Source organism: Emydura macquarii, unplaced genomic scaffold, assembly GCF_026122565.2.
Source record: "Emydura macquarii macquarii isolate MOO-44397 ecotype Brisbane River unplaced genomic scaffold, CSIRO-AGI_Emac_v2 contig_2205, whole genome shotgun sequence".
NCBI lineage: Eukaryota > Metazoa > Chordata > Testudines > Chelidae > Emydura > Emydura macquarii.
Genome location: NW_027132342.1, coordinates 10,044,592 through 10,066,423, shown reverse-complemented (window position 1 = coordinate 10,066,423; position 21,832 = coordinate 10,044,592). Strand labels below are relative to the sequence as shown.

General features: G+C 39.6%; 1 long non-coding RNA gene across 1 annotated transcript; it reads right to left on the bottom strand.

Annotated features, from left to right (window-relative positions):
- Positions 1-15,772: 15,772 nt before the first annotated feature.
- LOC137160426 (uncharacterized) lies at positions 15,773-21,415 on the bottom strand. Its single transcript, XR_010921873.1, has 3 exons — positions 21,370-21,415; positions 17,612-17,701; positions 15,773-15,869 (listed from the first exon to the last, which is right to left on the bottom strand). It is a non-coding gene; the product is annotated as an uncharacterized lncRNA (long non-coding RNA).
- Between the last annotated feature and the right edge of the window lie 417 nt (positions 21,416-21,832).

The window sequence follows — 21,832 nt, the reverse complement described above, 5'->3', positions numbered from 1 at the left end:
GGCACAAAGACAGATTGTAAATTTTTCACGGCAGGGACTAACTAGACAAAAAGTAGGAATTCTTATTTTACAGGTGAGAAATCAGGGTACTGACAGCCTACAGTTGGTTGAAACTTTCTACATTTTCAACAAAATCTTTGTGAAGATTCAATTTTAGCTATCACAAATGTTTTGAGTTTTCTATTAGATGGAGCTCAATGTCACTCAGGAAGTCACTGGAAGAGACAGGAATTGAACCCATGTTTCTTAAAAACCCTTCCACTGCCTTAACCTCAGGACCATTTTCCCTACCTGTATGAGTTAGCTCTTACTCATAGAAGCAAGCACAGCAAGATTGGGCCAATACATTGCAAAAACCTCTGCATATAATGCTATGTTATAAGAAATGAGTAGAGTAAATACATAAGAAATAATAACTGATCAGATTTCCAAAAAGTCTACATTATTTAAATATTTCTTACTATTAATATTTCTTACTATTTCTTTTCCTGCAGCTTAAACAAAATTAGACTCTCTTCAAATATACTCATTCACCTGGGCTCATATACCAGTGTGTAATATTTATTCTTACATACCGTTAGTTGTTGAAAGCTTAATCTTTTAATCCTGAATTTAGCAAGGCATTTAAGTATGTTCTTAAATCCATCCCTATGCAGCAAAGCCTTTAAGTGCATGATTAACTTTGTACTTAAGTCCCACTGAAGTCATTGATACCTGAAAATGTGGCTAAATTTAAGCACATGCTTAAATGATTTTCTTAATAGGGATTGCTAGCTGAATCAGGCTCTTGGATGTTAAATTAATTCTTAACCAAAATTTTACTTCATATTATAGGTGGCAGAGGTGACGGCACCTTTACTTAAGGTTGCCCAACACTTCCCATTAAAAGACCCATTTGCTTATAAATTTGCCAAACTTTAACCACCTGGACTGAATTACCTATGCTGGGTGTTTGCCTCAGGCAAAATGTTTTTGGAAAATGTTAGCAAAAATAGCTTGAGCCACTCTGAGAAATGGTTGAAGGGAAAAGATGTTAATTTGCCCCTGTTAAAAAATCCTCTCAGTTGTTTTGTTGAGAAGTTCTAATGCCTCCATGCTCTGGAGCAGGGACTTGGAAATTGGCTGGGAGGTCACTTTGGTTTCAGGGACGCACCTTTTACCATCCTGGTGAAAAATTACCCAAATTTGATCAAGTTATATGCGTCTGAAAAATCTCAGTTTGCACATGTTCAGCAGACTCAAGGTTTGGCAGCTAAATTCTCCAAAGATTCTGTCTGCACTTAGCATGCTCCATCCTGGGGCTGCAGAGCTGTGAGCTGCACTTTCCCAGCAAGTGCTGCTTCTAGCAGCCAGGGCCTGTTGCGGTACCAGTCACTGGAGAGGAGAGAAGTGAGACCTCCTGGCTGGAATGCAGAGGAGTGAGCAGTCAGACCTTGAGGGATGCTGAGTAGGGAGACTGGGATGCAGAACTTCAAAAGGACTTGGGGAGACTGGGATGAGGAGAGGAAGAGGATAGAGGGCGAAATGGGGATACGAAAGAGAAGTCAGTGGGGTCTTGGACATGTACTCAAGGAGCAGGGACAGGGATGAGAAGATTGTGGGGGTGGGGGAAGAGTAGGACATGGACAGGCTGAAGAGATCTGGCACAGAAAGATCTAACTAAATGCTAACTAACTAACACTCCCCTCAGTACCTGGAATAGAACCCACAATTTCTGAGTTTTAACATAACTCCACAGTCATCAAATATCTGTAACACCCACTGGCCGTGTGTGCTTCATCCTCCTGTACTAGCTGACCCTACCACTGCTTTCATTTCCTGTCTTAGCTCAAGTTGCCACTGGTTGTTCTGTGGATCTAAAGGTTCCAGTTCTGCTGGATGAGAAGCCATGTGTAGGAGGATGGAGGAAGAATTCTGGACAGAGGAAGGACCCTGGACTCCTTAGAGGACTCTGGCCTATGCCTAAAGAACTATCCAGAGTAAAGAGGAAACCGAGGCAGGGAAAATGCATAGAACTGTTATTTTATCTAGATCTATGCTAAATAAAGAGTAGATTGTATTTAGAATCCCTTGCAAAGTCTGTGTGTCTATTTGTTTTCACTATTCCCTACTTCTGAAGAGGTAAACTGTAAACCAGAAGGCCCACGCCTTCGGTGAGATGGTACGGAGCATGTAAGTGCTGCTGAGGAGGATTGAGGGAGACAGCACTAGTTACAGGGCCTAGGCAATTGGATTGCAACATCCCCACTTCCAAGAGGGATGTCAGACATGAGGTCCCAAACCCAGGGTCATCCCAGGAAGCTAAGGGCATGCAAAAGTTAGCATTTGGATGCCCTTACAGCAGTCTGGAGTGTCAAGCAGGGGGCGTTAAGTCCAGTCTATTACAACAAGCTCAGATTGTCAGGAATTCTAAGAACTCAGAGGTTCTTGCACATTTCATTGCTTGTATATTAGCCTCTCACTCAAATTTATTCATCATATTGCACCTGTATATCCAGTAATATCATCAACTGCTTGCTTGCCCTCCTACTGTGCAATTACAGGGCTAGATTATTTGTGCTAATCAGTCACCCAATCAGACAATTAACCCCAATTAGCTAATTACCTGATTTCTTTAATTCCTAAACCACCTGTTTCCAGGGAGCCTTTAACCCCCTCTCACATTCGTAGCTATCCAACACCCCATTTCCCAGCCAGCTAAGCACATATTTGATTTTACACAGGTTTTACGTTCCAGTCTCCAAAGAGATGAGGACTATATAGTTTGTGTTTTTTAAAACCAAGTTAAAGGAAACAAAAATGGGAGGGGCTACCACTGGTGGTGCTTGACATGATATGATCTTTTTCCTGGCCACTATTGCAGCTTGCACATGGGGTGGCTTCTCCAACTAAGCTGCCAATACAGCCCATAATTACAAGGAAAGGTAACACAGCAAAGGACCTTGCTCTTCTGCAGGCAACTAATACAAGTGGGCAAAATAAGAAATAGCTCGCATGCACACACACATGTATCCTCAGAACTGTAGCAACCTCACTTGGGAGGGGAGGAGGGGGGGCATTTTATTGAATTTTGCACTAACACCCAAAATTTGCTAAGCATTATGAATAAGAATTATGATTGCCCAAAAGAATTTATAATATGAGGCCTGATCCTGAAATTGAGAGTGGACTCCTGTGCCCATAGAATCCCATTGACAGGATCAGGACTTAAAAGGACAAAGGACAAAAAGAAGTTGGTGGAAAGGGATGCAACCTGCCAGTAAAATGATCAAGGAAATGATAGGTACAAGGCCTTGTTGTTTCTAATTTTTGTATTAGATAAACTCTCCCCAGCTCCCCTCAACCCCATTGTTAGTTTTTTATTTTCATGATCTATTGAGTAAACAAAACAACCCAACTCTCCCCTGACAGAGGTCCTGGGCAAGAAAGCTTCATAGGTCTTTTCTGTCTCTGTCCAGCTAGATCAGATAGACAGACATAGATGGAACAGATCTACCGTGTTAAACAGTACTGGTCTATGATAACTGTGCATAGTCCGAGCTCGTTTCACTGAATAGCATGCACGTGACCTGCAGGATCTGGGCCATATTTAAAATCTGACCATTTTCAAAAACACACTAGCTATATAATTTAGCTTAGTAATCAACCCGTTTCCCAAACTGTGCCTTTAAAAACAAAATCTTTTAGAACCTTGTTTATTTTAACTTTCCTTGTCCTTGCCAGCAAAAGAAACAATTTCCGGAGATAAGAACATAAGGATGGCCATACTGGGTCAGACCAATGGTCCATCTAGCCCAGTATCCTCTCTTCTGAAAGTGGCCAATGCCAGGTGCTTCAGGGGGAATGAACAGAACAGGTAATCATCAAGTGAACCATCCCATGGCCCATTCCCAGCTTCTGCCAAACAGCAATCCCTGCCCATCTGGCTAATAACCATTGATGGACCTTTCTTTTGAACCCATTATAATCTTGGCCTTAACATCCTCTGGCAAGGAATTCCACAGGTTGATGGTGCATTGTGTGAAGAAATACTTCCTTTTGTTCATTTTAAACCTGCTATCATTTGGTGACCCCTAGGTTTTGTGTTACGAGAAGGAGTAAACACTTCCTTATTTACTTTCTCCACACCAGTCATGATTTTATGGACCTTGATCATATCCCCCCTTAATCGTCTCTTTTCCAAGATGAAAAGTCCCCAACAAATCCTATTAATCTGGGTCTGATCATTCTGTTCTTTACTACAGTTTCAACCAATTTACCTGGTACTGAAGTTAGACTTACTGGCCTGTAATTGCCAGGATTGCCTCTGGAGCCTTTTTAAAAAATTGGTGTCACATTAGCTATCTTCCAATCATCTGCTACAGAAACTGATTTAAATGATAGGTTTCTATTACCAAGCGGTTCAGCTATATTCACCTGTTAGAGGTAACTGGAGCACGGGATCTGGAGTAAATCAAGAATTGCCTCTCCTCTTGTGGGCTCCAGGACTAGCTGCTCCAAGAAGTTGTCATTTAAGGTGTCCAGAAACTTTCTCTCTGCATCTTGTCTGAAGTGACATGTACCCAGTCAATTTGGGGACAGTTGAAATCCCCCATTATTATTGAGGATTTTTTTATTTTTATAGCCTCTCTGATCTCCCTGAGCATTTCAGTCATTATCACCATCCTGGTCAGGTGGTCGGTAGTATATCCCTACTGCTATATTCTTATTATTCAAGCATGGAATTATTATCCATACTATAAAACTTCAAAGATACAGTAGACGACTAAAAGAGGCAAAAATGACAGGGTAGTATTACATAAGTCAACATTCACTGTCATCTTTTTTATAAAGAAACCACTTGGTTCAAACTCCTTTACTTGAAAATAAGGGTAGTCACACTCTACATGGTGTAATAAGTTACTTTCAAAAGAATAGAAAGCTTCCACAGTCAAAATGCCATGGTCAATTCAATTCCCTCCCTAACTGTTAAGGCTCCATAAATGAGATAGCACAAGTATAGCAAAGATTCAGTTTTGGTTCATGCATATATATGTGTACACACACACACACACACACACACACACACACACACACACACACACACACACACACACACACACACACACACACACACACACACACACACACCAATATATATATGTATACACGCAGACCTTTTTTTTAAAAAAACACTAAAAGAATATTAGTGAATATTCATGCATCGTATACAGCAAATATCTCTTTTGTAGTCCTGGGCTATCCAGAAGCTACATACTAATTTTAGGCTGCAGGAGACTGGATTCTAAATGTTGCAGGAAAAGATATCACGTCGTCAGTTTTTTTTTAAAATGGAGCAAGTTTTGGACTACCAATATGACTAACACAAAAATTGGCAGAGGTAAACCATGCACAGCCCATTGCATAATTACTTTTTTCTGCTAAAAGACAAATTGCAACCTGGCACAAGACAGATAAGGTATGGTATACAAATAGCCTGACACCATAGACATGCCTTCTGGAGAGGCAGATTTAAGGCGGAAGCAATCTCAGCCCAATTAGATGATTGATGGACTTCAATATTAATGTTCCTCAGTGAGTCTACTTGTATGAGTTACTATTCGCCATTGTGAATAAGGGGTTCATAATCCATCCCTCTGAGTTTAGCAGAGAGGTTCACTGAATTGAATTCACTGAAGAATCGGAGAATTTAGCAGTCAAACTCTAACAAGTTTTTAGTGAGCATGTGTGAACTTCAATTTTTCAGAGGTTTACAACTTGGTCAAATTTGAGTAGTTTTACAGAGAAACTGCAAAAGGTACCAATGCAATTCCTCAGCCAAGCTCAAGCATGGAAGTGCTAGAGCTTCTCAGCTAAACAATTGTAACAATATTTTAAAACCTGACCTAAACACTATTTTTCCCTAACCTCATCCTCGGAAATGGTTGAATTTTTTTTTTTTTTTTTTTGGCTGAAAGTTTCAAAAACAAGTTCAGCAGGAGGCAGATACCTGGCATAGGATATTTCAGCTCAAATGGTGGCAGTGTGGCAAAATTACAAGCAACTGAAAGCATAGTCTTATAATGGGCAACCTTAAATATAGGCAGAGCTATCAGTTCTTTTACATTGTCTCAAATAAAAGTAACAGACTGTGCAAAAGATTTTGATAATACAGGATTGATGATGGGAGAATTTAAGGACCCTTTCATTTCTAGCTCTCATTTTTTAAATTGTTCCCAGGTCATGTGTGTCAGCAGCCGGTTCATTGGTCTTTGTGAAATTAGCTGGAGGTGTCAGTCCTGTTCCTAACAATCAGGTATCCACATCACAAAAACTACACCACCACAATTTGGAAGTCTCACCAGAGAAGTCAAGAACTGAATGAGGAAAAAACAGAATGAACTTGAGTCCCTTAAGACACCGGTACAGAGGTGATGCAATGTGGGGAACAGGGAAAGCTTATGCTATTGCTATCTGTACTGTCCCTGTTCTGTAGAGAAACAGAAAACTTTCACTTCCACAGCTGTCAATATAGCATGTCTCACCAGCAAGACAATTTGGAGGGATTTTTTTTTAAAAGAGCATCTTAAACAGATTCCATTGGTAAGTATGTTTTACTGCATTAATATGAGACATTTTAACAGAGCAACACACATGCATTAATTACAAAATAGTATCCTGCAACAGCACCCACCTTTAAGGACATCAGCAAAAGGCTCTGCACCTCTAACATACATTTTCCATACAATATACTTATAAGAACTAAGGACTTGTTTTTGCAAGGTGCTGACAGGCAGCAGTTCCCACTGAAGTCAACAAGAGTTGAGGAGTCAGCACATCTCATGGGATTGAGCCCTATTTTACTAACTGCATAATTTACTAACTTCTCCTATCTGGTCCTAAAATTTTAAGGCCTGGCAAAGTCTTTATTGTACAAATACTGTATAAAAGTATTAACTGCTCTCTGTAACAAATTCCAATATATCAGACTGTAGCTAGTACTATTTTAAGTTATGCGCTAGATAATGTTATTGATTTTATTTACAATTTTGAAATAACAATTTCAAGACCAAAATACATTGTGCCCACACCTTTAAATAGCTGCAGTATTTGCACTGCAAGAAATAAAAGGGTATGCAGTTTTAAAAGGGTCTGTCAAATGACCCTAAAAGAAATTATGCACTTTGAGGAAACTAAAATATCACAAGGGCTTCTCCCTAAATGTCAAATAAGACTGCTGCCTTTTTTCATGAAAAAAAAAAGAGTAAGGCACAAATTCTGCCTTCAGAAAGCCGGTTCAGCTATACAATTGCTTTAACAATGTGGGCTGGTTTAGTGCAATAGTTACTAACAGCATGCATCAGTTCATGCATACAGAAAACTGATTTGGGACATCAGGTTTATATTTTAAAAAAGCCATGTTCCTTAAAATGCTTATTGAAACCCACCAGCTATGAAGGAAAAGTGTTTTTCTCCCTCACTTGTGAAATAGTCTCCTTTTTCCCCTCAAGGAGACATTCAGTAGCTGTATTTTTAAGCATTTGTGTGAGGAAAGGTTCACTTATCTTCCTCTCTACTGTCAGATTATTAAAGTCTCATTAAGATAATCTCTGTCTTTTCCCTCCCATCCCTCTTAGCTCCATCCCATACGCCTCTCAGCAGCAGTCTTGAGTTTTGAATTTCATAGGAGGTCTGATCCAGAGTGTATCAGAGCCCCTTTGAAGACCTCTGAATGCCTTCATCTCCTACTAAAATCACCCCACAAGTCTAGACCTAAACTCATGGTAAGTACTGCCTACTTCCTTCTCATAATTTTACTTTAGGATTGTCCACACATCCAAGCACCCCTCCATCTGAGTTGCCATGAGTGTATAAGGGCAACAGAAACCCCTTTTATTAGGCTGGTCATATCTGAGATATTTCACTTTTTTTTAAATCCTGAGCTGTTATGTTTGCAGCGTACTTTGAGGTCTCATTCAGCAAAGGCTTAAACTGGTGCAACTCAGATTGATTGAGCCTGAACTGGGTGCTCATGCAGTTAATAAAATCTATGCCTTCTCACCAACCAATTTGCCTTACAGTTTGGTCCATAAAGTGCTCTGTAAAGGCTAACTGCTATTTATTACTGGAGAGCACCTTACACACACACACACACACACACAGTCCTACCTTTCCCCAGTAGGCAGAACCACTGCTCCAAGTGCTGATTGGCTGTACATTGCACACAGAATTCTCTCTAAGACAGAAGACACCACATACAGGTCTGCGACCTTGAGAGCCCACTAAAAAGCAGGGAGGAAAAGAATCATGCCGTAGAAATCTTTTCTGAACTGGCTGCCAATTAGATTTACATAGGCATGTCAGAGAGACAATTTCATGGAATAGAATTCCTGCAGGATTGTGGGAGCACTCAGAGCAAAGCAACTGCACCCTTGACATAATTTAAGAAAAACCATACGCTACAATTTAGGCATCAGTTTTCTCCTGATACTATTTTGACACTCATACAACATAAAGGACTTAAAACTACAATATTTGTGTTTAGCAGCTTTATCCTGTACATTGGCTGAATGTATACGGCATTATTTTGGGTACATTAAATAGTAGTGCTAATTAGTGTGAGGTGACAGCGCTGTTTGCATAAAAAGACATGATGGCAGACAAGTGCAAGTTGGAACCTGCTTATGTGAGTGATTTTTAAATACAGCCAGAATACAATGTCACTGTGCAGTAAGGAAGTGTGTTACACAAGGACACTGACCCTGAGACATATTACTAACCTCATTCAGTCTGAAATCTTGAGTCAGATTTCCCAGCGTTAAATGTCAATGCAAAAAATGCATCTGATATAGAAGTAAAGAGCTCCATGCTGCTAGCATCAAGAGCTTAAAAGAAGCAGTTAGTTCAAGCGTGGTTCGACTCTGAAAAGTGACCCTGTGAAAATGGCATTGTAAGTTTCCATGTTTATTTTCTCACAGTGACATCCAGGCCAAAATGTGTTCATCTCGCAAACAGAAACATGTTCTCTTCTAATTGCCAAGCCTGCAAATTCAACCTGGAACCTGAAATTCAACCTGAACTCTTTCCTTCTTGTGCATCACCACTTAAAATAAAGGTTCTAGAGACTGGATTATATCTTTATGTTCACCCGTGCAACCACCATTCAAAAGCTGCATATACTGACCCTAGTCAAATCAGTGCAGTCTTCTTCATTGGGATTGCAATGGTGATAAAACTGAGCTCTTGCCACTACTTGTGGTCCCTTGAGTTTCTCGGAGCCCCTTATTCATTGCAGCCAGTATTGGCATGGTACTACAGGTGGCACTACTTTTTAGGGAGTTGCTTCAGTTAATTCCTCCAGGCTGTGTTCTCCCTCTCTGCCTTAAGGGATCAGAAGGCTGCAACCCATACAGGGACTTAGTGCACTGTCTTTACCTCAACACAATTCAAGCCTCAAATGGTCTCTTTAAAAACAAGATTGATTATGAAGAGAAAAATCAGAACAAAAAACACAATAAGCAGCCTCCATAATATATCTATCAAGTATCCTAGGGTCAGATCCAATTGCCACTGTAGCCAAGACAAATATCCCCACTGATTTCAATAAGGGTGTGCTCAGAGTCATAATCTGCAAAAAGTTAATTCATATCATTACAGCAAAAAGATCTCAAGTATGCACCTTTCTCCCCTCTGACCCATTTGGCTTCTCACATGTTTTATTTCTTGCTTTGGACAAACAGTTTTGTTTCTGATTTTTCTACACAATTTTGAAAGTTATTTTAAAGGAAGATGAATTCAATCAACAGTTCTCTAGCAGGATGTTAGCAAATGGCCTGATGAAAAATTAAACAAGTCTGCCAGTCACCGTAGGAAATGTTGCTGTCAGGAATTTAAAACAATAGGCATATGCCTGCCTACACCCATGGCCTCATAAAGCAGTTCAGTCAATTTTGTAATTTTAAAACTAAATAACTAGGGTCATGCCCAGACTAGAAAAATAGGTCATGTTTTAAATGCCCACCTATACATTTTATCATCCAGATAAGCATCCCCGCCACCAAAGGCTATCTGCTCTTTATTCTTACTGAGTAATCATGATTTTGCTTCTTAATACTTCTGGTAGGAGCTGACAACCTGAAGCTTGCTCAGTCTGCTTTTAAAGATATACTTCTTAAAATTAATTCTACCCTCTTTCAAATAAGAATTATGTGTAGATTAAAAGTAATCTGGCACACAGCTCGCTCCCTCTCACCCAGTTTGGCTCCACAGGGCTCACAGCAATAAGAAGTGGCAAGAATTTATTTTTGCCACTAACAAACAGATATAGCTCTGAAAACACTAAGAGTGTAGAATAGTTGAGTAAGAATATGCCTTTAAAAAAAAACTTTTCAACTGATGCCAATTTAAACTTGAAGACACCACAGAAACTAAATTGGAAAACAATTTAATATTGTCTCCCTTGGTTTTCAGCCAGCTGTGGCCTATTTTGAGATTAATACGCAATATGTTAATAGTTAGGTGTCCAAATGCAGAGGGAGGGAAACCCAAAAGGAAACAAATTAGCAATTGGTCCAGCAAAACATGCTTCAAGGGATTACAAGGAGTTTGCATGTTATTTTAAATTAATTTTCTGCAGATAACTTCAAGATGTGGCACTCTTCATTCCAGAATTTATGAGAACATAAAAAAAAGACTTCGACACTTTCAGTCTTCATCCCAGACCTCTACATTGTGTTGTAACAATAGCAGCATATTCCATTGCCATTTAGATCATGTCTAGACTGGGAATATATAGAATCTTTTTAAAACAAGTTAGCTAAGGCATTGTAACTAACATGATGTCAAACAGGGCACTGCTCCTGGTGTAAACAAGTCAGAGTATACTTTAAAATGTTTTAGCTGGTTGTGATCAATCTAGCCACTGCATTTTAAACTGTGATTTGTCCTGTCTAGACTAGTTGCAAAGTCCAGTTTAGAATCATGTCACAATGTATTAGCTAGCACAATTTAAAACAGGATCTATTTTCCTAGTCCAGACAAGACCCTACCTATTTAGGTTTACAATGACAAAATTGACCGAGCTACCAAATTAAGGCATAAGCAGGCATATGCCATGGTATATTGTTTTTAATTCCTAGCAGCAACGTTTCCTCTGGTGATTGGCAGATTTGTTTAATTTTTCATCAGGTCATTTGCTAACACTTTGATAGAGAACTGTATATCAAGAATATCAGTGTTAAAACTGGGACAAATTTATCCCTACTGCTATGCAACGGCTTCAACTGAGTTAATAGCAAGGATTAATTTGGACCAGGCAGGACTTTGAAAAATGTGCGTGAGCACAGTCACGAGTCGTTTCTTCTAGGTAGATTTTGTACAATCTGAAGTTCCTAAGTTAGCTTTTTAATTGTGTTTAAAATAATTGTGTTTCTTGCTTTCTAAATGTAAGCTATCCCACCGCTGCCTTTTTAAAACAGCCTTGCAGAAAAACCTGCCTCTAACAAACAGCAGTAGAAAGAAATACACCTCTTCTTCTATTTGTTTCAATTAAATGTCATCTTCAGCCTTAGTGGGGCTCATTTAAAAGTTATCAAATCACTCAAACCCTAAATGAAGCACCTTTTAAACCACTGCCTTAAAGCTTCCCTTTTGACATTCCCTGTCCAAGAATTCCTTGATATCATGAAGCATATTTCAGTATTGCTAATCCAAAGTGTTTGGGGGGGAGAGGGGGGGAGAAATCAGTGAGTCAGCTCCCCAAAAAACTTGATATTTATGTAAATAGCGTTGGGTTCTTCATAACTATGAACTTATCCTAGGAACTTACTACTACTACTTTTAAATTGAAGTTGAGATTTTCATGTGATCACACGGCTCCAGAAGATGAGAATTTAAGAGAAATAGAGCTGGGAGAAATTTTTGGATGAATAGTCTATTTGTTGAAAGTGCCATTTTGGTTATGCTATTCACAAATTAGATCCGACTGGTTTCATCTGGAAAAAAGTTTTGCAGGACCAGCTTTAAAAACAGTGGGTGTGTTTCCCTTTTATAACCTTTAGCCCAGTAGTTAAGGCCCTTGCCTGGAATATGGGAAACCCATGTTTGAATCCCCACTGTAGCACAGGGACTTGAACTCAAATGGTCCCTTTGGTAGGTGAGTGCTCCAACTATCAGTTATTTCTCTCTCAGCTGCTTCTGTTGAAGCTGTTCCAGGTTGTAAAGATATTAATTGTGAGAGAGAACATAACTCTATAGCCTGATGATTAAATCCCTCACCTGGCTGGTAGGAGATGTGGTTTGAAATCTCTCTGCTTGATTCAAAGGAGGTATTTTAATCTACATCTCCTACCTCCGCGATGACAGCCTAAATCACCGGGCTAATGAGTCACTCTTACTCTCCTTGACCCAATGAATATTTACCTAGTTATAAAAAGTGGAACAGCTTCAGTTGGAGAGAGACCGACTCAGAGCAGAAATGACTATGACCTGGTGGCTAGGGCACGCACATCGCAAAGGGGACATCTAGTTCTAGCTCCTGCTCCAATGAATATTTAAGTAATTATAAAATGTGGAACAGCTTCAATAAGAGGTATTGAGAGCAACCTAACCGAGAATAGTCTATCAGTGATTAAGCTGTTCACCACGGGGGGGATTTGAAATTAAGTCTCTGCTTCACAGTGGGGATTTAAACCTAGGTCTACCACAGTCCAGGTAAGCCACTCAACTATAGGTTGCAAGAGGATGACTGGATACACAGTTTTCTGAAACAGGCCAGACTTTTCCAATTTGCTCCAGAAATTCCAAACATTTTAAAAAATAAAGCAGTTTTCTTTGATTGTTCAGTTTGCTGGCCAAACAGAACAATAAAGTTGGGCAAATAGTTGAAAGAGAAACAAAATATTGTGAGGCTCATGATAAAAAATCATGAATATTGTCAACACTAAGAGGGATCAAAGAGCAGACAGAACAGCAAAGCAGGCCTCCTTGAAAGTACAGGGACTAAAGGAATAAACTAATTCCAAATGGAAGCTATCACAAAATGTTTGTGCTAAAATTGTATCCTTTAACTAGTTACCAGAAAATAATTAAAGAAAATAATATAGCTAAGGAAAGGCTATAGAAAGCTAAAGCATAACTTGTTTCATATTTGGGGCATAAAATACTAGTATAAAGTCAACTTTATTATAAGTTTAAAAACTAGTAACACAATTAAGGACCAGACACTGCCACTCTTATGTTGAGAAGCATTTTATTCCAATGAATAGTATCATTGCTTTTAATGGGACTACACAAGGAATAGGGTGCTACTCAACTTGATTAACAGTAGTAGAATCTGGCCCTTAATAATTCTCCAGTTACTAAATGCAGACATACTATTTGTGTTAAGATTAGAAACCTGCCTAGCAAAGAAATTAATGAAAAAGATGTTTGCTGTAAATAACACCATCATGATGAGAAGGAGAGAGCACACATACAAGGAGAACACTGGGGGAAATTATCAGAAGTGTTCCAAGGTCAAAGTTGCTTGCTAGGAGAATAACACATTCTGATGGACAAATCAATAACACTGAGGAACCATTCACCAAGAAAAATACCGTTTGACCTAAGCAATGAAACAAAAGCAGAAACTGATAAGTTAAAGCTGAGAATAGGTGGAACAATTTACAAAGAGGCTCTAACTGAAAAGCCAAACAAAGCATGAATTTGCATTAATCACTATAATTTAAATAAAGCCATAGATGGTGAACATTATCTGATGGAAACTGCTGAAGTGGCACCTGAGAAGCAAAATCATTCTCAGTATTAGAAGTAGGACATGCATTTTAGCAAGTAAAGTTAGATGAGTCAATTTCTAACTTACATTTATAATGTCCAAATGGTGTATTAAACGTAAGTGGATGTTGGCATTAGAAGATGATAGCAGCAGATGAAAGAAAAATTATAGTAGAACCTTGCTCATTTGCACATCACTAATCTTCACACTGTATAATTCAAATACACAAAAACAGATGTCTCTCCCCTTGTCCACAGCAAAGATTGAATTGCAGAGTGTGGTAAAGTGGTCTCATTTCATTAATTCTATTCTATTTGATATAGGTTCTTATATTGTCCTCATCACTGTAGTACCTAAGCACTTTCCAATGGTACATTAAGCCATGTGACAAACATCTGTCACATATATTACTACATGTGACAGATTTTACTAAGACTTGTGTTCTCTCAAAATATCCAGATATTTACTGGTATGCAATAGAAGCGCTCCTATTAATAATTAAAATTCAACTGATCAAGTAGAAGAACAGAGTATTGCATTGTCCTTATGGGGTTTTAAATGGTGACTATTCATTTACTAATTTGCAAAATTCAATAAGACAGGTGGGTCTTCAAGTCATTAATGTTGTTTATTTTTAAAATCTATTTAATGCATAGCTGGTAGAAATCTCTTTCAAAATGTATTTTCAATGAAAAGTGACTTACCAACAAATTTTGGGGAGTGGGAGGATTCAATAAAAACTGAAAATCAATTTTTTTTTACAGTTTTTGGCCAACAAAAACTGAAAAATTTCAGCTAGTGTGGTGCAATTTTGCAGTAAAACCAAAATGTTTTGTCCAATCCCGACTAGCTGCGGAAAGCCAAAAGCTTTTTGAAAATACTCAGTATTTTTATTAAACCCCTCCAAAAATTGTTATCAAATGTCAACAAAAATTAAAATTGTGTTGAATTTTTTCTACACAAAACAATATTTCCTAACCAGCTCTAAATTTGCGTTATAGGATACATTAAAAAGTGCCAATACGGGTCAGTAGATGCCTTTAAACATACAATCACATTAATTCAGATCCCAACAAGAATTAAATCCAACTGATTTCACAACACCAGAAAATAACCAGCTGGTATGAAAAAAAACAAAAACACCAACCTCACCTACAAAGACCAGCTCTCAGTACACCCCTGCCTCACAAAAGGCTGGGGAAAGAGATGGACATTGCAACATCCTCTACGGGCAACAGATTTAAGCCATTTTAGACCAAGAGAAAGGAGAAATAAATTTTCCCTGGAGAATGTTCTGGCTCTAACATTCCTCTCTTACATTGAGAGGGCTCCAGAGCAAGGAGTTATGCAAACCATACCCTGTGGTAGTAAAGCATGGGGAAAGAGGCAGCTTTTCAAGTTATCAGGTCCCAAGCCATTTAGGACTTTATAGGTAAAGCTGGAGGAACTGTCAACTTTTTTTTCTTTTTTGTGGGGGGGAAGTGGGTGTGTCAGAAAATGCTGATTTGTTGAAACCAAAACTTTTTACAGGAAAGGGTCAGTTATGATACATTTCTCTACTCAAAAAAAAAAAAATTGAGAAAAAAGAATTTTGAAATTGTTGGAAATAAATTTTTTAACATTTTCAAAACTACTCTGGTTTTCCAGTTGAAAGGATTTTGGGTTTTTTTTTTTTTTTTTTAAATCAAGCTAATTATAGTTTAAAATATTAAAATTAAAAGGGTCAAAATCAAAATGAAACATTTTGAAATTATAGCAACAAAAAGTTTTGATTAAACTGAACTTTTTCCTCCCCACTCCAAAGATTTTTGTTTGCAAAAATTTGAGATTGACTTTTTGTCCTGATTCAGGATGGGAAAAAATGTTGACGTCTCAGAAATGTTTGGGTATCAGGAAAATGATTTCCTATCCAGCTCTATTTATAGGTTAAAACTTATATCTTGAACCTTAGTGGACACTACAGTGGAGATAAAAGAAACCATTCTTTGCTTCCAGTAGCATAAAAATCCAACATATTTTTATGTCTCTGCCAGATTCAGCACAGAATTCCAATACCTGTGTGTTAGCCATCCTTCCTGCCTTCTTATGAAGAAAGTCATCCATAAGGCAATGTGACCTTGAGGAAAAGCCAGGGAAGAGGGTATGTAGGGATAACTACAAAAAGGACAAAAGATCCCTATACATTTGTACCAAAGCATAGTTAGCATGATTTGCAAGAGATTATTCTCCCTCAAAGGCCCCAGAAACCCTCTATTCCAATTAACTTTTGAGGATGGACAATATAAACAAGAGATGTGTCCAGATTTTAAATCCTGTAAGTCCATGACAATTGTAAAATTTCTTGTTGCCCAACCTCCCAAAAACTAGCTCAATGTGGCCATGCTATTTGTGCTGAGCCAAAAACCACCTAGGAGAGTAACGTGGTATCCATGAACTACCCAAAAACATTGTCAGTGACATGGATGCTAAAGTCCCTAAGCACTGTCTGCTTTGCTGTTGCCAAGCCCACCAGTCTTTGTACAAGGCCCCATGGAACTAGAACACAGAAGCCTGGGACAGCTGATTGCCACTGGGAGGTCATGCAGAGCCAAGAAGCACTATAGAGATTAGGCACTACAGGAAGTACCACCTGAAGGGTTTGGAGCAACAGCACTCTGAAGCTCTCTGATTGGCCGAGTGCACTATTTAAACCTGGAGGGTGACCCAAGAAATTGTCTGAGCATCCACATAGACTTCTGGCTCGCTGTGACTCCAGGCCTGACCTCACTTTCTGATCTCTGGTCTCCGAACCTGGCCTGATTCTGACCCCGATTCTTGCCTAATGATCATGGCACTAGCGATCACTCTGATCCCTGTTCACTGACTACTGCCTCATAGCCATGCTGGACGTATAGTCAGCAGCCAAGTTGTGACCACTAGGCCATACCACGTACTCCCCTGTCCCTTACACTTTGCAGAGCAGTGGGTGATCTGTATGCTAACACTCGTTCCATTTTAAACTCCATCCCAGGACGCAGGTACAAGGAGAACACACTCTATGGAGTATTGACCTCCTCTATTTCAGGTTCGATGAACAGCACAGACATTCCTCCTCCTCTACAATTCCTCTTAGATTAGGTTCATGCTGCATTCAATGTCCTACTAAAAACCAATAAGGTAAAAATACTCCCTGAAGTATCATCCAGACAACTATTAGTAATGCAAAGTCAGGGCCCTTATGCTTTATTAAATAATGATTGTTGATAATTTACTGATCACCAGCCTTGCATTAGGTAGCATGAGCCAAAGACAGGGATACTTATCCATGGATAGTTCTTTAAAGGTTACGGGATAGCAATGTAAAACCAACGGATACCATACTAAACCTCTTCATTTTAGTTTACACTAAACGTTTTCCTGTTTTGTTCAATGTTACAGGAATTGAGAGTCTCAAACCCTCACAGCCAAATCCTCTTCTGGTGTCCATATCCCTGGCATGCAGTAGCATAGCCCCACCTTCTCAGCCATATTAACCAACCCCACTAAAAAAAACAAAAATTAAAACAAAAGGGCAGTTCTCCCTCTCCCCCACCCCATCCCCACAATTTTGTTTCTCACCACAAAGCACATTAGGAAGACACCACCGAACACAACACAACCAACTTTTTCCACTTCCTGGCCTCTGAGTTTGGAAAGCTGGGCATGACCCATATTTCACACTAATCTCACCCTCAGATGAACAGTAAAAAGATTGCACACACAGAGGCCTTTGCCAGAGACCTCCAGCACATCCCACCTAGCAAAATGGAGCCATAACTAAGGCTCCTAGGCACTACAGTCATACAAATTATACATAACAATATACCACAAAGTACTCACCCCCTTCTTCCAAGTATCAGTCTTTCATTCCTATACGTAAGGTAAGTGTCAAACTCAGTTATGCCACTCTGCTTGGAAAGGTGAGTCCAGCTGAAATAAAAGTGTAGGAAAAGCCCCGTCTTAATTTTGTCCCAATCCCAGGAGACTCAACTTTATAGAAAAGGGACCTAGGAGGGGCATTGACGATGGATGGAATCCACGCTGTACACAAAGCTAGAGGAGAGCAGGCCACACCATAATACTACTACCTCGCCCTTATAGAGCACTTCTCATCTGCAGATCTCAAAGCGCTTTATGAAGAGAGGTAAACTTCATCTCCCTTTTATAGATGGGGAAACTGAGGCACAGGGCAGCAAAATGACAGCTCGAGGGTCACACAGCGGGCCAGTGGTAGAACAGGTCATCAAAACCAGGTCTCCTGAGTCCCAGTCCTGTGCTCTATCCACTAGACCACATTGCCCTGTGTGTTTCCTGCCCATGACTCCTGATAGCGATGGTACTGTTGCTGGTGCTAAAGGGCCCTTTTTAAAGGGGCTAACACTTCCTCCCCTCCCCCCCAGATGCAGTCACAATTGATGGGGGGAGGCCACATAAGAGCTCTGGGATAGTGGCTGCTCCTTGAGCCAGCTTCTGCTAGTGTTTCTAATGGGTCCTTCAGTCTAAAGGTGTCCAGGTTCTACCTATCAATAGTTGTTCACAGCTCTGAGAGTGTTACACCTTTGCTGCTCCTTTCAAAACATTTGCGCTCAGAATAGAGAGTTGAGTTGCGACATTATTACTGCTGTGAATTTATAAATACTTAATGTCACAAGACAGCATATTGAAAAAACATTCTAAGGACAGCCCTCATTAAGACATGATACAGGGCATCATCTTGGAAATTTGCCTTTTGTTGCTGAAGTGATTTCCCTGTACAGTAATTAAGTAAATGCAAACTAGTTTGAAATGTTCTTGTAGTATGGAAATGAAATGTTTGAAAATTAGATGTACAAAAGCAAAACTGCATAAGTTCCTACTTTAATAATCTTCTGCATTTTTATTTCTCCTTTTTGTGTATATTTTTTTTATTCAGTGTTTGTTGAGTACCTATGATGCCATTCATTCTTGGCTACAGTGTTGGCGAAACCGCTGTTTGGATAGGCACGAATTATGGGCTGTGAGGATTAGTGACACACAAATGAGCACAGTCCTAGTGTAAATAATTTGCACTGTTACCTCCGAATCACAAAGAAATTTACAAACATTAACTAAATTAAGCCTCTCAAAACCAGTGTGAAGAAGGTGTTAGTACATTCATTTCACAGAAGGGCAAACTGAGATAAATGAAGGGCTGAGACTTTAATAGCAATTTAGCAACAAAACTAGAAACAACTAAGACCGAGGCTCTGATCTAACTTCCACTGAAGTCAATGGAAAGACCCCGTTAACTTCAGTGGGCTTTGGATCAGGCCTTACATCACATCGTCTTAAACAAAATGGGGTAAATACCAGGGAGGAGGGAGCAGAGATGACCTGTGCCTGCCGATAGTGGGGGGCAGAGTGAGGGGAGTCAGCTTCAGCAGATGTTACTGAGCAGGCTCAGTCCATGTGAGCCTGCTCAGTATAAGCCAAGCAGCAAACCTAGGGTGTCACGTGACTCCGCATGTCCCTCTCCCCTCCTGGCCACCTATGTGTCGCCTCTGGGAGAGAGAGAATTGAATATTTGGTCAGATTCCTAAATGAATTGGCTTTGTCTCTATTTAGGCTCCTTTTATGTTCACTGTCTGAGAATACTCTCATCTAGGAATGTTTGTGGAAACAGTGAATTTTAAGCAAATGTTGGAAGATATTTTGCATTTGCACCCGATGCTTCATTTTAAGAGTTATGTTTAACTCAGCTTTAATTTATCTCCACTTTAACACTCAATGAGAGCCTCAAATAAGCAATCTGTTTCTAAATGCATTGCTGTTTTCTCTCTTAATCTGATTTTTCTACTTAATATATTTATTCATTAGAATTTTCATATATCCTTTGTATAAAGCCAGAGATATGTGATTAAAGGGTTCAGCCATTTTGAGGCCTGCTGTCTCTCACTATGCTTCAAAAGGGTAATATTTATAGCAACTCACTCTGAACTCAGGCTTTCAGAAAAATTAGACTTCTAACTCGATCATTAAATATTCAATTGCAGAATTGCATTAAAAAGGAAACACTTTCTCTCCTTTTAACACTCTTAGGCCATTTCATTTTCATTAACATTTCCCATGTTTGTCCAGTGTAACTTCAATAGCTTTCTAGAGTTGTGTTTTACATCACTCGCACTTCTCAGCTGGTTGGCAAGCAGTGGTAACACATGGGGAAATTAATTTATTCATTGCTGGATATTTCACACAGCATCATCTTACTGTGCAAAGCCTACTTACCAATCAGCGTGTGTACAGAGGGATCAGTTCTCTCCTCATTAAGCAACTGCATCACTCTCCTGAGTCTCAGTGGGCATTACACTTGAATATCAATAGAGTAACTTACAACTCCTTCAGACCTCTATGGCAATAAGCTACCCGATGACCTTCCCTATCTGCTAATTCTAGCTCTTCTTGTTGGCTGTAATTTAAAATTTCCATCTATCCTTCATTATCAGGAGAGTCTCAAGGTACAAATTTGGTATCTTCTTGTTGCTTCAAAAAATCTCACTGAATTAAGCAGGAATGAAAATGAGGCAGCCAAATGGCCCAGGTTTAATAAGTCAAGATGAAGGGAATTCAGAGAAGAGCAACAAAAGATGAAGGGCCGGGAGGGACTGATTTATGAGGAAAGATTAAAGGAACTAAATATGTTAAGCTTGGCTAAAGGATGACCAGAGGGGAATATGGTAACTGTGCATGAGAAGTATTTAAGCATTAAGGTGGAAGAGGAATTGTTTATGGTATTTGTCCAGGGGGACTATAACTTGGGAAATGAATTGAGCAAAGGAAAATTTGCCTAAATATCAGGTTAAAAACTTACTTGATAGCGAAATACCCTTCTCAAGGGACACTGCTGAAGTCCAGCTGCTTGAGACATTTAGAACAAGGTGGTACAAAGCAGCTGTGTATTTAATGGAGGGACTAATTCTGGTAATGGCAGGATGCAAAAAAGGATCTTATCAGGTCAGCCTTTTAAATAGGACATGGAAAAAAAGCTACATGACTTGTGTAAGTTGGTCACAAAATGAAGGGATGGGTGTAAGTGGTAAGTGGGTGTACTACATGAGTGCAAGTTGTACACCTAGAAAGCAAAAGCAAGGGTAAACAAATATATAGCATTTAAGCCATTTTCCCTACATGCCTCAGGGCACTCCCATGAGACATGGATGTATTACTACTTACTTCCTTACAGGGGAATTGTGAAACTCGGTTAATTCATATTTGTAAAGTACTTTGGGATCCCTGGATGACGTGTGTTTTGTCATTTACAATATTTGTATTTGAGAACTACTGACCAAGTGTAAATGAGAATATAGAGCTGGGCGCTGATGCCAGGGAAATTTCTGTGTTCAAATGTTCACTGCTCATAGACTGGATACTGAGAACAAGAATTAAAAAAACCAGAGGTAAATGAGCACACTTGAAATAGAAGAGGAAAATGCATCTGCAACAAGGAGCTCAATGCCATAGGGCATTGCAGCTGACAATTTCCATTATGTGGACAGAAGAATAGGTGTAACAACCTTCAACACAGCCCTAACATATATATCTCAAGATTTCCCCTTTGGGGAAAAGATAGGTGCCTTGCTTACCACATACATCATTCCTGAGCGACATCTGTCCTGTGGTCTTGTCTTGGACTATGAGGTATAGCACTGTGGCAATACTTTTTAGCAACCCCACACCTTTCCAAGGGCTGGGGGGGGGGGAGGGAGTGGGGGGAACAAGCGTGCAAGTAAAAGAGTTCAAACCAAAAGAAAAATAGTTCCAAGGCCTATGAGGAGCCAGGTTCCCTTCCTCACACAAAGGAGGGGAGGCAGCCTTTCAGGCTCTGCAGCTCCCACCCATCTGCTTGGTTAAAGGCCAACAGTTAGTCTTGGGTATTTCAACAAAAGAAACAAAACTGGCCCATCTTCTTTCCTTCCTTCCTCAGAGAGCACAGGCTGGCCGTACTCTAAAGCAGTTTGTCAGCAAGTAGCTCTGGTTCTGCTTGCTTTAGAATGCCACTTCTCCTAGGCTGAGTTCCTCCCTCTTAAGGGCCCATCCCCCCAGGCC